The sequence below is a fragment of the Rhamphochromis sp. 'chilingali' genome (assembly GCF_963969265.1).
Source record: "Rhamphochromis sp. 'chilingali' genome assembly, chromosome: 5".
Taxonomy (NCBI): domain Eukaryota; kingdom Metazoa; phylum Chordata; class Actinopteri; order Cichliformes; family Cichlidae; genus Rhamphochromis; species Rhamphochromis sp. 'chilingali'.
The window spans coordinates 30643113-30657551 of NC_137932.1; the positions used below are offsets into that span (position 1 = coordinate 30643113).

At 40.4% G+C, this 14439-nt stretch overlaps 1 long non-coding RNA gene across 1 annotated transcript; it reads left to right on the forward strand.

Annotated features, from left to right (window-relative positions):
• Positions 1-950: 950 nt before the first annotated feature.
• LOC308397202 lies at positions 951-2925 on the forward strand. The gene is made up of 4 exons (XR_013971697.1): positions 951-1095; positions 1348-1456; positions 1562-1683; positions 2743-2925. It is a non-coding gene; the product is annotated as an uncharacterized lncRNA (long non-coding RNA).
• The last annotated feature ends 11514 nt before the right edge of the window (positions 2926-14439 follow it).

Genomic DNA, 14439 nt, shown 5'->3' on the forward strand with positions numbered 1-14439 from the left:
TGCCAGCAAAGAAGCCTGGTGGATGTTTGTTTACAGTCTGATGATGGGACATCATGTTTTGCATCTTTAAAGTTTGTCTCTTGATTATTATTCATACCCAGTAATGTGAAGTATGCTCATATCTACTATAACTGAACCAACCTGGTGCTCTTCATTTATGGAGGCTGTTGAGTCTGAATGTTGGATGTTGTGTATCTCGTGTTCTCTGGGCTTTGTTGTCCTCAGTCTTTTTGCAGGATCATTAAACAAAACCAGGAGGCGCGTAAATGTTTCTTCTCCATGATGTTTCTTCAAATGTTTCTTCTGGATGATGATATGACCGTGACACGGGATGCCACCTTTGGTCTTGTGATGAAGCAAAGCTCAGGAAGAAGTGTGATTAAATGGTACCCACATGTGTGCTGCTGAGAAGGATGTACAGGGGCACCTGCAGCCAAATCCAAGCTTCAGCTTAGTTGTAGTTGCAGAACGCTATAGACTGAGACATCTAAGGCATCAAATGTTTGATTAAACGGATGAAAAAGAGAAGTTTTTTCCCTATAATTATCACTTCTTAAAATCTGTAGCAACTTCAAGTCTTTCAGCATGCTGAGCATGCTCAGAATGTGACAATATATTTTTGTTCAATATTTAATTTCTTTCAGTTGCAATTGTTAAATGAAATAAAATATATATATATTCTTATAATTTAGCAAACTAATTTATCAAAAAAAAGATATACATATATCTGTATTAGTTTTAATAAATTAATTTGACACCTGTATTGAAAATACCATATTGTATTCATACAGAATCAGTTTGGTATCATTGTTTGTCTGTTCACTGATTGTTGAAGCTAAGAGCTAGTTTGATCTGTTTAGATCTAAAGTATCCAAAGTTGAGCTCTAATGTTTCTTCACCCCTGTGTGTGTGATATGTGATTTCCTACATGCTGGCAGAGCAGCAGTTTGTGCTCACAGATGGTGACAGTGTGGAGAGACGGTGGTGTTTCCTCAGAAGAACCAGCAGAGTCACAAAGGACACCAGTCCATCTCACCACCTTGACTTGCTGACTGATGCTCGTCTACACTGCACAGAGGAAATCAACTGACCGAGGTTTGTCCAGTGACGTGTTATGAAATGTATATTTGTTTTATGCTTACAGATATGTTTTTCTTGACAGAGGCTCTGCAGAGGTTAGACAAAGCAGAGAAAACATGTGCTTTACATTTTACTGTGATTTATTGAGATATTTGTTGCCTGATGTTCAGCAGGAATGGAGAAATAGAATCAAAGGGAGATGTTTTTGATGTTTTTGTAATTATGTAAGTAAATCTTCAATATTATTTATTTGCTTGGTTATATTAGGAGTGTTTCTGAGTGAGGGGGAGAGGAGTCATCATCCAGGTAAAGTGACGTGGATCAGTGGATACACTTGTCTCCCCTTTAAAGGAGACGATCCAAGTCATCCTTAAATGTTAGTGCTTTCAAATACACAAACATTTTTAAAGGACAGAAATGAACATCCAACTTTGACTGTAATACAAAATAAATCTTTGCATGTGTGTTTTCAAACTCTCAGATGGACAGGATATCAGTCTTGGACTGTCTAACCTGCCGGAGCAGCACTGAATGACCACCGCACATGAGCATGTTCCTGCAACATTCAGCATCTGATCTGTCATCTGTGTGCTTCTGCTTTTGGTAAGTACAGCTACAGTACCTCTAAACACATGCCATCCATTTCTTTTCTTTTCTTTTTTTTTCTGCCTGTCCCGTTTGGTTCTTTTGCCATCAGAATTATTGTCTAAAGGCGAAGAAAGATGCCCAATGGATTTACTTTACCAAATTGACCATCCCAGCCTTGCCGTAATGGTCTATTTGATATACCTTTTATTGTTTATTTTATTTATTTTTTATTTTCACTTGCTAGGGGATGACAACATTGTCATCCCCTATGTAGCCAATGACAACATTGTCATCCCCTATGTAGCCGGTGTATCAGAGAAACTCAGGAGAGTTTTCTCCAAGCATGACATCCCAGTATATTTCAGACCCAGCAACACGCTCAGACAGAAACTGGTTCCACCCGAAAGACAAAACGCCAAAACACAAACTTAACAATGTGGTGTATGCTGTACAGTGCAGCGAGGAATGCTCAGACCTCTACATTGGAGAGACCAAACAGCCACTTCACAAGCGCATGGCACAACACAGAAGAGCCACCTCCACAGGACAAGACTCAGCAGTCCATCTGCATCTTAAGGATAAAGGACACTCTTTCGAGGATGCCAATGTTCACATTTTGGACAGAGAGGACAGATGGTTTGAAAGAGGAGTGAAAGAAGCCATCTATGTCCACTGTGAGCGACCATCTTTGAACAGAGGCGGGGGTTTATGACGCCAACTCTCTCCCACTCACATCCTGGGCCATCTGACCTCAGGAATTCGCACGATAAGGTGGGGCCAGGTTTCACAATGAACACACCCAAAACTGGCTGATTGGGACCCACGCCCAGTTTCACACCTCGGCTCAGGCGATTAGGGGATCATCAGGGGGTCCTTTTGTCCCTCTGTGGGGGGTTACTCCCACTAGCTTTATATCTGGGACTCTCCACCATTTGACCTTAGAACTGAAGAAGCTTCTCGGATGAGAGGTGAAACGTCTTCAAGCAACCTAAAGAAGTCCAGACGCTTTTCTTTGCAAGCTCTTTTGATCACCTGACCTAACACTATTTCTTCTTCTTCCCCTTAATGTTGAAGTGTCAAATGTCAAACAGCTGGAGAGGAAACTACACCAGTGTACTGGGATGTTTCAGCAACACGTGCCAGATGCTGTTCCTTCATGGTGACAGCACCAGAGACAGCCCCACCCACCTCAGGACCTCGCCATTGATCATGATGATTATAATGATGACAGCGAGCGGAACTAAGACTGTAAAAATCCACGACCAGAATGTTTAGATGCTTTCTAATGTAATGTAATGTAATGAATACTGAGTTTTTGTCTCTCTTTTTTTTTCTCATTTGTTACTAACAAAGTTCACCAAACTCACACAGTTTACATTCTGTATGTTTCCATCAAGGTTTATTTTCGTAGAAATCATTGTTTTTCTCCTATTCTCTTTTTCTCTTTTGTAATTGATGATAATTCAGTGAATATACTGCGCTGCTTCCTTTTATTGTGTCTCACATTGCTTTAAGTTTTTCAGTGTCCAGTTATTTTTTTTACTGGTGTTTGAATTCTCTGTATGTTTGACCCTGTAGACTGTTTGATGGACTGCTTGTCTTCCTGTTTGTAACCGCCGCCTGTTTTTGACTAAAGATTTGGATTTCTGACTTTAACACAACCTCTGCATGTCCTCCCTTTGTGTCCTCTTCCTCTGTGAATGTGTTGCATGTGAGATTCATTTTATTAACAGCTTTCCCACAGTGAGTTGCATCAGCATTCATTCACAGCACATTTCAGAAGGATTCAGATTAATAGAGTGATCTTATAGTCAGAATTATCCTGACAGAGTGCCAATGATCTTTCATCAGGTAAATTTTAAAGTTCAGTATTTCAAAGCAGGAGTTATGAAGAATCATACTGGCATTAGGACTAATAATATGTACTTACAAAGTCAAAGTTTTTTAATTATGCTAGAATATTGGAAGACAATCAACTTTTAGTGTTTTCCGCCTATTAATTATTCTGAAATAGAGACGGTGACCCTAACTGTACAGAAGCACTAAACAACTGACAATCTAACAGACATCATTGGCCTGAGCCGTCATGCACAGTGAGTCTGATCCTTTGCTGTGAGACTATGACAAGCATGTTTCTGGTCAGTTTGGAAGAAATAATATCACAATGTTGATCTTTTTTTCAATATTCCTTCTCTTTTACAACATAAACTGTGATCAAAGCTACTTATGTTCACAGCATGTAATAATACTGACAGTCCAGGGCATTGTGGTCTGTTGAGCTAGGGTTAGGGTTAGCAATTCAGACATATGTAATAAATATTAAACGTCGTGGGCCACTGTCCGCAGTGTTGGGAAATCCATACCAGGCTGGAATGAGTCAAGGTAGGTGAGCATCCACGAGAAGACACAGCAGATGCATCCTACTAATACTGACAGGACCAGGAGACTCCAGAAACCGAGCATCTTCTCTTCAGTGCCATCCTCTCCTGTCACCCTTTCTGCCCGCAGCTCTTTGAGTATGGGGTGGAGAAGGGTACAGAGAAACCCTTATTACTAATTCGTATTATAATTCAATTTTCATGAAATATTCATATTCAGTATTGGTCCTTTTATATTATAATCACGGATCCACCCAGGCTCATGGTGGGGCAGGGCTCTGTCCTGGGATGCTTGAGTGAAAGGTAATGTACACCCTGATGAGGTATCCAGTCTGTCAGAATTGTTTTCAATATTTGGTTCAAAAACATGAGTGAAAACAAAAATCCAACTAGGATTCTTGCATATGATGAATGAAGTCTGATTTTGACTGTATTGTCCAGCTGATCCATCAAACCCCCAGCAGGTGAACCTTATTCATGACATAACACCGCAACAATGTAAAAAATTAAACAGCAACAGTCTAAATATAAAGTGCATTCTAAACTCCTCTTCAATAAATTATATGCAAAGAGTCATTCAGGACTGTAAAACGTGAACTACAGAACCCAGAGTCTTCATCATTAAATCTCTGGTTGCTTCATTTTTCTATACTATATCAGATACTTTAAAGGTTATGTTAGGTAAAGTTACACTGTCATTGTGAGGCAAAGTGTTTTGTGTGTGTGTGTGTGTGTGTGTGTGTGTGTGTGTGTGTGTGTGTGTGTGTGTGTGTGTGTGTGTGTGTGTGTGTGTGTGTGCGTGCGTGCGTGTCATGAACGGCTATAAAAGGCCTATGATTAAAGAACAAAGCGGGGTTTGAGTTCGAGTTGCGGCAGACTGTCACTACTTGTAAATGGAACGCAGCCTTCCTACGGCGGACAGCTAATAACAGGAATCGGACGCGGTCCAGCCAAGTCCACAGCAACCACCATAGCAACCGCCTAGCATGACCTTAAAAACATATTCTGTCTTCATAACTATCAAAATCGTGAAATGATTTGCAAAGCGTGAAAGTGTTACAGCTGCAGAGAGCTATGGCGGCATCTTTGGAAGCTGTTTACATAGCTAATAATATACGATGTAACTATGGAGACAGTCAGTCACGTGAGCTAGCGGTGCATGTTTACTACAGTGAATAAGGTGATTGTGTGCACCGCGTCCACACGCTGCAGGGGGTAAAGACATTACTTCAATATTTTTTATATTGATATATATTTGCCTTCTGTTGACCATCACCTCAGGTTCACCATTACAGTTTCAGCATACAAATGCACACTGTCTAAACACATTCAAAAACTCATGTCTCAGAAATAAGCACAGCTGTTCATGTTTGTCATTATAGTTTTATTTGTAAGAAAATTATGAACTTCATATTGTTTATCAAATAAAAGAACATTTCACAACTCTGAGTCAACAGAAACAGGTAACAGAAATGTCTCTAATGTGTACAGTGTAGTTAGTGTAAGCATTAAAAGATTTTAAAGGAAACACTAGCATTTATGTGAAACTAATTGTAATAAAAAATGAGCAGGTGCTTTATAGGTTTAAAAGAAAGAATCTGAAAACAACACTTTTTTGGTCTAAGTGATCAAAGTAGAAAACAGAACTGATGTTCAAGAACAAACCGTAGCTGCACTAATATTACACATTACACACATATTACACATCGGGGCGATCGTGGCTCAAGAGTTGGGAGTTCGTCTTGTAATCGGAAGGTTGCCGGTTCGAGCCCTGGCTTGGACAGTCTCGGTCGTTGTGTCCTTGGGCAAGACACTTCACCCGTTGCCTACTGGTGGTGGTCAGAGGGCCCGGTGGCGCTAGTGTCCGGCAGCCTCGCCTCTGTCAGTGTGCCCCAGGGTGGCTGTGGCTACAATGTAGCTTGCCATCACCAGTGTGTGAATGTGTGTGTGGGATGACTGGATATGTAAAGCGCCTGGGGTCCTTAGGGACTAGTAAGGCGCTATATAAATACAGGCCATTTACCATTTACCATCTCGATTGTTGTGGTGAACAGACATGTTGCTTTTAAAACCACATGCAGTGTGTGACCATGACTGTTCACTGAGACCATGAACTTCGCTGAAGCATTATTCTTCTTCTTCTTCTTGCCATTAAATTGGAAGCAGAAGCAGCACGAGCTGATTTGATCTACTGAAAGGAAAAAGCAGAACATCTGAGCTGAAACCAGTCAGCTGAAATCGTTAAGACAGGAACAATCATTCAATGCAGTGTCTCAGGTAGCTAAATACAGTTAACACACAGTATCAGGGAGCTCCAGTGTGGGAACTAGTGGCTTTACGTTTGTAGTCATTTAACTTTCATCCATTCATTCATTTAATTCAGGAGGAAGAAATGTCAGGTGGGTGCAGGCTGTCCATCCATCCATCCATCTTCATCCGCTTTGTCCGGGGCCGGGTCGCGGGGGCAGCAGCCTAAGCAAAGAGGCCCAGACCTCCCTCTCCCCAGCCACCTCCTCCAGCTTGTCCGGGGGAATACCAAGGCGTTCCCAGGCCAGCCGAGAGATATAATCTCTCCAGCGTGTCCTGGGTCTGCCCCGGGGCCTCCTCCCGGTGGGACATGCCTAGAACACCTCACCCAGGAGGCGCCCAGGGGGCATCTTTGTCAGATGCCCGAACCACCTCAGCTGGCTCCTTTCGATGTGGAGCAGCAGCTGCTCTACTCTGAGCCCCTCCCGGATGGCCGAACTTCTCACCCTATCTCTAAGGGAGAGGCCAGCCACCCTTCGGAGGAAGCTCATTTCTGCTGCTTGTATCCGCGATCTTGTTCTTTCGGTCACTACCCACAGCTCGTGGCCATAGGTGAGGGTAGGGACGTAGATCGACCGGTAAATTGAGAGCTTCGCTTTTACACTCAGCTCCCTCTTAACCACGACGGACCGGTGCAGCGTCCGCATTACTGCAGCTGCAGCCCCAATCCGTCTGTCGATCTCCGGCTCCCTTCTCCCATCACTCGCGAACAAGACCCCGAGATACTTGAACTCCTCCACTTGGGGCAGGAACTCATCCCCGACCCGGAGTGGGCACTCCATCCTTTTCCGGCTGAGAACCATGGCCTCAGATTTGGAGGTGCTGATCCTCAATCCCGCTGCTTCACACTCGGCTGCGAACTCGGCTGCAGGCTGGTTACATGCATTTGGTCCCATGCTGTCTTTAACTAGAGTTGAAGTTGATGAAGAACGCTTTGTCTCACCACGTTTCTGACTGTTACATGCATTTGAATGGAGTTCTCGCCCGACACAAAGTAGTTTTCATTATGTGAATAACTTTAACATCTTAGCTCAAACAGCTGCAAAACCTGTTTGCCCAGCACGGGGAAATTGAATTCTATATGATGAAGCCATAAACATGTGTGCCTGAGTCGTCTATCAAAAGTTACACCTATCTATATGAAGTTGTACAAAAACGCTTTCTTTCGCCAAGACAGTGCGTTTCTGACGATTACATGCATTTGAATGGGGTTCTCGCCCGACACAAAGTAGTTTTCATTATGTGAATAACTTGGAAATCTTAGCTCAAACAGCTGCAAAACCTGTTTGCTCAACACGGGGAAATTGAGTTCTATAAGATAAAGCCATAAACATGTGTATCCGAGTCTCCTATCAAAAGTTACAGCTATTTATATGAAGTTATACAAAAACGCTTTCTTTCGCCAAGACAGTACTTTTCTGACGATTACATGCATTTGAATGGGGAACTCGCCCGACACAAAGTATAGGTTTTCATTATGTGAATAACTTTAACATCTTAGCTCACACAGCTGCAAAAATTGTTTGCCCAGACCGGGGATATTGAATTCTATAAGATAAAGCCATAAATATGTATTTCTGAGTCTTCTAACAAAAGCTACATCTGTCTTTATGAAGTTGTACAAAAACGCGTTCTTTCGCCAAGACAGTGCGTTTCTGACGATTACATGCATTTGAATGGGGTTCTCGCCCAACACAAAGTAGTTTTCATTTTGTGAATAACTTGGAAATCTTAGCTCAAACAGCTGCAAAACCTCTTTTCCCAGCACGGGGACCTTGAGGTCTATAAGATAAAGCCATAAACATGTGTATCCGAGTCTTCTATCAAAAGTTACAGCTATTTCTATGAAGTTGTACAAAAACGCTTTCTTTTGCCAAGACAGTGCGTTTCTCACTGTTACATGCATTTGAATGGGAAACTCGCCCGAACGAAAGTATAGGTTTTCATTATGTGAATAACTTGAAAATCTTAGCTCAAACAGCTGCAAAACCTGTTTTCCCAGCACGGGGAAATTGAATTGTATAAGATGAAGCCATAAACATGTGTTTCTGAGTCGTCTATCAAAAGTTACACCGAATTATATGATGTTGTGCAAAAACGCTTTATTTCGCCAAGACAGTGCGTTTCTCGCTATTACATGCATTTGAATGGGGAACTCGCACGAAACAAAGTATAGATTTTCATTATGTGAATAACTTTAACATCTTAGCTGAAACAGCTGCAAAACCTGTTTGCCCAGCACGGGGAAATTGAATTCTATACGATGAAGCCATAAACATGTGTGTCTGAGTCGTCTATCAAAAGTTACAGCTGTCATTATGAAGACCATGAAAAACGCTTTATTTCACTACTTTAGTGCGGTTCTCGCTATTACATGCATTTGAATGGAGTTCTCGCCCGACACAAAGTATAGGTTTTCATTATGTGAATAACTTGGAAATCTTAGCTCAAACAGCTGCAAAACCTGTTTGCCCAGCACGGGGAAATTGAATTGTATAAGATGAAGCCATAAACATGTGTGTCTGAGTCGTCTATCAAAAGTTACACCGATTTATATGAAGTTGTGCAAAAGAGCTGCAAAACCTGTTTGCCCAGCACGGGGAAATTGAATTGTATAAGATGAAGCCATAAACATGTGTGTCTGAGTCGTCTATCAAAAGTTACACCGAATTATATGATGTTGTGCAAAAACGCTTTATTTCGCCAAGACAGTGCGTTTCTCGCTATTACATGCATTTGAATGGGGAACTCGCACGAAACAAAGTATAGATTTTCATTATGTGAATAACTTTAACATCTTAGCTCAAACAGCTGCAAAACCTGTTTGCCCAGCACGGGGAAATTGAATTCTATAAGATGAAGCCATAAACATGTGTGTCTGAGTCGTCTATCAAAAGTTACACCGATTTATATGAAGTTGTGCAAAAACGCTTTATTTCGCCAAGACAGTGCGTTTCCGACGATTACATGCATTTGAATGGGGAACTCGCACGAAACAAAGTATAGGTTTTCATTGTGTGAATAAATTGAAAATCTTAGCTCAAACAGCTGCAAAACCTTTTTGCCCAGCACGGGGATATTGAATTCTATAAGATAAAGCCATAAATATGTATTTCTGAGTCTTCTATCAAAAGTTACAGCTGTCTTTATGAAGACCATGAAAAACGCTTTATTTCACTACTTTAGTGCGTTTCTCGCTATTACATGCATTTGAATGGTGTTCTCGCGCGACACAAAGTATAGGTTTTCATTATGTGAATAACTTGGAAATCTTAGATAAAAAACAGCTGCAAAACCTGTTTTCCCAGCACGGGGACATTGAGTTCTATAAGATAAAGCCATAAATATGTATTTCCAAGTCTTCTATCAAAAGTTACAGCTGTCTTTATGAAGTTGTACAAAAACGCTTTCTTTCGCCAAGACAGTGCGTTTCTCGCTATTACATGCATTTGAATGGGGAATTCGCACGAAAAAAAGTATAGGTTTTCATTATGTGAATAACTTGAAAATCTTAGCTCAAACAGCTGCAAAACCTGTTTGCCCAGCACGGGGAAATTGAATTGTATAAGATGAAGCCATAAACATGTGTGTCTGAGTCGTCTATCAAAAGTTACACCGAATTATATGATGTTTTGCAAAAACGGTTTATTTCGCCAAGACAGTGCGTTTCTCGCTATTACATGCATTTGAATGGGGAATTCGCACGAAACAAAGTATAGGTTTTCATTATGTGAATAAATTGAAAATCTTAGCTCAAACAGCTGCAAAACCTTCTTGCTCAGCACGGGGATATTGAATTCTATAAGATAAAGCCATAAATATGTATTTCTGAGTCTTCTAACAAAAGCTACAGCTGTCTTTATGAAGTTGTACAAAAAAGCTTTCTTTCGCCAAGACAGTGCGTTTCTCGCTATTACATGCATTTGAATCGTGTTTTCGCCCGACACAAAGTATAGGTTTTCATTATGTGAATAACTTGGAAATCTTAGCTCAAACAGCTGCAAAACCTTTTTGCCCAGCACGGGGAAATTGAATTCTATAAGATGAAGTCATAAACATGTGTGTCTGAGTCTTCTATCAAAAGTTACACCGATTTATATGAAGTTGTGCAAAAACGCTTTATTTCGCCAAGACAGTGCATTTCTGACGATTACATGCATTTGAATGGGGAACTCGCACGAAACAAAGTATAGGTTTTCATTATGTGAAAAAATTGAAAATCTTAGCTCAAACAGCTGCAAAACCTTCTTGCTCAGCACGGGGATATTGAATTCTATAAGATAAAGCCATAAATATGTATTTCTGAGTCTTCTATCAAAAGTTACAGCTGTCATTATAAAGACCATGAAAAACGCTTTATTTCACTACTTTAGTGCGTTTCTCGCTATTACATGCATTTGAATGGTGTTCTCGCCCGACACAAAGTATAGGTTTTCATTATGTGAATAACTTGAAAATCTTAGCTCAAAGAGCTGCAAAACCTGTTTTCCCAGCACAGGGACATTGAGTTCTATAAGATAAAGCCATAAACATGTGTATCCGAGTCGTCTATCAAAAGTTACACCAATTTATATGAAGTTGTGCAAAAACGCTTTATTTCGCCAAGACAGTGCGTTTCTGATGATTACATGCATTTGAATGGGGAACTCGCACGAAACAAAGTATAGGTTTTCATTATGTGAATAAATTGGAAATCTTAGCTCAAACAGCTGCAAAACCTTTTTGACCAGCACGGGGATATTGAATTCTATAAGATAAAGCCATAAATATGTATTTCTGAGTCTTCTAACAAAAGCTACAGCTGTCTTTATGAAGTTGTACAAAAAAGCTTTCTTTCGCCAAGACAGTGCGTTTCTCGCTATTACATGCATTTGAATGGAGTTCTCGCCCGACACAAAGTCTATGTTTTCATTATGTGAATAACTTTAACATCTTAGCTCACACAGCTGCAAAAATTGTTTGCCCAGCACGGGGTTATTGAATTCTATAAGATAAAGCCATAAATATGTATTTCTGAGTCTTCTATCAAAAGTTACAGCTGTCTTTATGAAGACCATGAAAAACGCTTTATATCAACACGTTAGTGCTTTTCTCGCTATTACATGCATTTGAATGGGGAACTCGCACGAAACAAAGTATAGGTTTTCATTATGTGAATAAATTGGAAATCTTAGCTCAAACAGCATTAACACCTTCTTGCCCAGCACGGGGATATTGAATTCTATAAGATGAAGCCATAAACATTTGTTTCTGAGTCGTCTATCAAACGTTACACCGATTTATATGAAGTTGTGCAAAAACGCTTTCTTTCGCCAAGACAGTGCGTTTCTCGCTATTACATGCATTTGAATGGAGTTCTCGCACGAAACAAAGCATAGGTTTTCATTATGTGAATAACTTGAAAATCTTAGCTCAAACAGCTGCAAAACCTGTTTGCCCAGCACGGGGATATTGAATTTTATAAGATAAAACCATAAATATGTGAGTCTGAATCTTCTATCAAAAGTTACAGATGTCTTTATGAAGACCATGAAAAACGCTTGATTTCACCACTTTAGTGCGTTTCTCGCTATTACATGCATTTGAATGGTGTTCTTGCCCGACACAAAGTATAGGTTTTCATTATGTGAATAACTTTAACATCTTAGCTCAAACAGCTGCAAAACCTGTTTGCCCAGCACGGGGATATTGAATTCTATAAGATGAAGCCATAAACATGTGTGTCTGAGTCGTCTATCAAAAGTTACACCGATTTATATGAAGTTGTGCAAAAACGCTTTATTTCGCCAAGACAGTGCGCTTCTCGCTATTACAACTCTGTAAAACTCTGTAAAAAACCCAGGAGAAATAAAGACACAATGAGACAAGGTTTCTTTTTATGCTTTAACGTGAACACGGGTGAGCTGCTGAGAACAACTCACACCATGAACAGAGGCTTGGCACTTTTTATAGGAGAGACAGTGAGAACAGGATAAGAAAATAATAAACAGATAAAATAAACAACTCCATATGTGGCGCTAGTCTCGTCAGCAGAGAGCTGGGAGAAAGCTGTGAGAGATAAAACAATCTAAAACAATATGTCCCAAAACAATATGTCTTTGCTGGGAAAGTCTAAAAGGATAATTCTAAACTAATCTAACCATAGACAAAGGGCATCTTTGTACATTTAAAAGAAGGTAAAGAAACAAAGAATCATTTTCCACTAACATATTCCCTCCTGTTTTAACTTATTTTAAATGTATACAACAATTGTCTGTAAAGGTTATTTATTAAGTATCTTTAGCAATTTTTTAATTTTTCAAAATGTCAACATAGCAGAAATGTAAATCATGTGGTCTAAAGAATAAAACAAATAAAAAGATAATAAAAGAATTAAGGAAAATACAGTAAAAGAAAGTATAAAAGTAATAATGAAGAAAAATAATAAAACTAAAACTACAAAAAATAAAAGAAAATAAAAGAATAAGAGAACCTTATGTTGTACCTGTATAAACTACTAATGTGTTCATCAGTGCATGATCACTTGACAAGTCATTTTTAATCACCACGTCATTTATTAGCAGCTATTACAAGTTCCTCTAACAGAATTGCAACGGGATGCTGTTCTTCTTGAGGCACGGCAACATAAGCAGTCATTGTAGTTGTTATCATCTTTGAAATCATTACTCTTAGACATGGCAACACACACAACACTAATATGAGCAGTGCTATCATGATGAGACCTAGAAGGACAAACGGTTTTGCTACAGCAGCCAGCCATGAACCGCCGAACAGCCAGTCCAGCCAACCTTCAGGGAGTGACAGATAAGCCTTATTGCCACATAGGAAGTACCAGTCAGCCAAAACTCTGGTTCCTCTACTGCTGGGTGCCGTCCGTGCACATCCTGTCTGGTACTGAGTCTTTGTTTGTAGTGGCATTCGGTAGCTGTAGTTGGGGCGACAGTTGAGGCTCATCAGCGTCGCGTTACTGGCACAGGTTGTGTTGGTTGAACAGCCCTCTCATTCCTTGGTGGGCAGAAAGTGTATATGTATTTACATAGGTGAGTAGGCAGCTCCCCCACTGCCCGCGATCCATTTTTCATCACACATACTGGCAGTTGTGATGCGTTCAGTTTGTTCAGTAGAATTACATCAGGCAGTGGGTCTGAGACTTGGGGCCAGGTCAGCCCAGTCACCGGGCTGTAATCTGCAAGACACTTGATAGACATCATTACGTTCTTCGTTATTTACAATCATCTCTTTGTTTTCTAACAGCTTAGACATCCATTTTGCTACTGAAATTGCATCTGCCTTTTTCACTGGGTAGATTTCTGGCCACTTTGAGAATACATCTATAACCACTAGGGCGTATTTTTACCCTTGGCATTCATTTAGCTCAATAAAGTCCATATGGATTGTGTGAAAAAGATAAGGTGGTGTGGGAAAACGGCCTCTTTTTGGTCTTAGATTTCCCTGAGCATTATATTTTTGACACGTCATGCACGTTCTGACAAATTGTTTTGCTGAGGTTTCAAAATTTACAGTGTAGAATTTACAGTGTAGAAATGAGAGTTGACAATACTGGTCAGTCCCCCCCGTTGACAAATGCGGCCGTTTTGTGGAGGGATTTTGGCAACACTGGCTTGCCATAGCACATCATTAAGTCGTTTGTCAGAACTGCACCGTGTTTTAGCCATTTTGTCTGTTCGGCTGTGCTTGCTGCTTTTTGTTCATTTTGCAACACATCCAGTGGAATCTGATGTGTGTTTACTGCCATCAATGTGATGTTTGTCATTTGTGCCGCCTGTTTTGCTGCTCTGTCAGCAAAGTTGTTGCCTGTAGTAATGAGTCAGTAGGCGTTGTAAGAGGTTGGCATGCTGAACCGGTTTTCCGGTTGATGTAATCATTCCTCTGTTTTGCCAAATTTTTTGCAAAATGATGCACAGCAGAGAAAACATACTGGCTGTCTGTATGTATATTTATTAGTTTGTCTTTGTGTATTTCACATGCGCGAATCACAGCTATCAGCTCAGCGCTCTGTGCAGAATATGAAGAAGAAAGTGGTTTTGCTTCTATTATCCTACTATCTGTGGTTACTGCGTAACCT